The sequence below is a fragment of the Phalaenopsis equestris genome, unplaced genomic scaffold (genome assembly GCF_001263595.1).
Source record: "Phalaenopsis equestris unplaced genomic scaffold, ASM126359v1 Scaffold000167, whole genome shotgun sequence".
Classification (NCBI taxonomy): domain Eukaryota; kingdom Viridiplantae; phylum Streptophyta; class Magnoliopsida; order Asparagales; family Orchidaceae; genus Phalaenopsis; species Phalaenopsis equestris.
The window spans coordinates 123,172-125,759 of record NW_018164609.1 but is presented as its reverse complement, the minus strand read 5'-3'; positions in this window follow the sequence as shown (position 1 = coordinate 125,759).

Genomic DNA, 2,588 nt, shown 5'->3' with positions numbered 1-2,588 from the left:
TTGGCGAGCCGAACACGCAACCCTAATCACATAGCCACAAGATGTTAAGAATTGAGGCAAGATTAAAAATATCATTTGAATCTAATTTAATAATTTTATTCTATTTTCTTTATTAATACTTTTAATTGATTATAAATATTTGTAGCCTTGTAGTCAATAAATTTTTTTAAAAATACTACTCATCAAAGATATATATATATATATATGATTGATTAGTAGTGTTTCGAGCCAAAACGAGCCGAACACGAACAAACAAAAATTTATGTGTTGTTCGTGTTCGGCTCATTAACTTAGCGAATGAGCTTCTTTTCGATTCGAACACGAGCTGTTCACGAATAACGAGCCGTTTTGATAGCCCTAAGTGTGAGTCACCTCACCAAATCTGTCCACCCGACTATTTTAGCCCTCATTTAAAAGAACCTCGAAGATTAGACTTAACATGTTTATAGACTCATACTAAAATAATCATATACAAAGAATCAGGGATCATTTTGAAATTTTCTTAATTTATATATACATAAAAGAAAATTCAAGCTGCTGTAGCTTGAGTAAATTAACTTGAAAACAAAAAGGGCATTTACATATAAATTACACAATTCCTATGTGTTCACATGACACCTAAACATTAACATCACATCAAAAATATCATATTCACTACCCTTTTGAAAGTGAAATACATCTTTTCATGCATGAGTTTATGATATCAAGTTGTTATAATTGTAAATATCAAGCTTTAGGTGTTAGTTAGGAAAATACATAATAATTGTGAGGTATATATGTAAATTTTCCCATAAAAAAATAAAAAAATACAAAAGTGACATTGTGATACTGCAGTTAACCTAAACTATAATAGAAAAATATATATATATATATATTTAGGTGATAGGGTTAAGAATTAGTGGATGCTGGAAATCCTAAGATAGGAATAGGATTAGACTAGCTCTGATATCAATTCGTACCGGAGTTAACCCAAACCATAACATGAAAAACATGTATTATTACCGAAAACAAATAAACAATTACAATCAATACAATGGAAAGGGAAAATACAACGGCACGACATTTGAAAAACTGAAATAGCAACACATACGACACAAATAATCAAAACTAAAGGGGAGCTTGGGTGGGTGGTCGTGATAAGGGGGGGTTTGAAAAAGGTGGCAACAAGATTGAGGAGTTGGACGGTGGGAAAACAATGCCACAACAAGTGGTCGTGATAAGCGGGGGTTTGAAAAAGGTGGCAACAAGATCGAGGAGTTGGACGGTGGGAAAACAATGCCACAACAACACGGGGAAAAGAGTACAAACAACAAGAGGACAAGAAAACAAGCAGCACCTCCTTGCTGTTTGGGTGGCAGCAACAAGGTAGGCAGGTGGAGAGCAAGGAATGGCTGGTCATACAATAGAAGTTTGTTGATTGGGGGTGGCAGCAGCAAAGTAGTGGGGTTTTGGGACAGCTGTGAGGGTTGGAAGTTGGAAAGAATGGCAGGGACAGTAGGACAACGACAATAGCAAGTGGAAGGGAGGGCTGGGGAAGCTGAAATGGGTGAGGACGACAAATCCTCCATGTCCGAGATGGAGACAGCAAGCCAAAATACAAAAGTCATAGGCTGGAAGATGAGAAAACAGTAGCAGGTGGCTGTTAGGCAATGACTGCAGCAAGTGAGAGCAGCCATAAGCGATGTTGGGAGGATGCGAAAGGGAATCGAGAAGATAATCACCACCTCGAGTGAGAGATACAACCGAATCACCAACCAATCTCTTTGATACAACTCTCAAAGGAAGAAGAACGGCTGTCCTAAATAAAACACACGAAAAACTGACTTCCAAATCCTAATACAACACATATATAGGAATTGACTAAAAAGAAATTTATAAGATAAGCTACCGTGTCACATTGATGCCTGAGAAAAAAATTACTTATTGCCTAATATAAATTTTCACAAAGAGATTTTGTCCACATATATCAGTTTGTACCAAGCATATATTCTAAATTAAATCAATGAAATGCATTTTATATTGATTCTAAATTAAGTTCTCTCAATAAAAAATCAACAATCATTATATGTTCTGTTTCAAACAAAAAAAAATGTCACATTCAAATCAACATTAATGGAAAAAATATATAATGGAAGCATGTATATATATGCTAATTAGTAAAAAGACTAACAATGTTATCTTGCCTCATTAAGAAGTGGATCAATGGTAGTTAATAATGGCACTTCCTTAATTCATTTCAGGAATGTCAATCTGTACAAAAATGGCCCCAGCTATTCTACAAACATTTGGGTATTCACTAAAATCAGACAAAAATTAACTAAGAATAAGGAAAAAAAAACCCAAAAGAAGCCCAAAATCTACATCCAAGGAAGCTAGGAGTTGATTTCCAGCCCTCACATTGGTCTAAAAACTTTCTCCAGTTTTAGGATAGTTAGACTAAAATTTTATTCAGTAGCATGAATGTCAATTCCTGCAACTGTAAGGATATTTTTGAAACGGATCACAGTTAAGAAACTCTAAGAAATTTTGGGATCTGATTGATGGCGGGGAGAGAGCATTATAACTACTCAGAATCAAATTTCATAAGA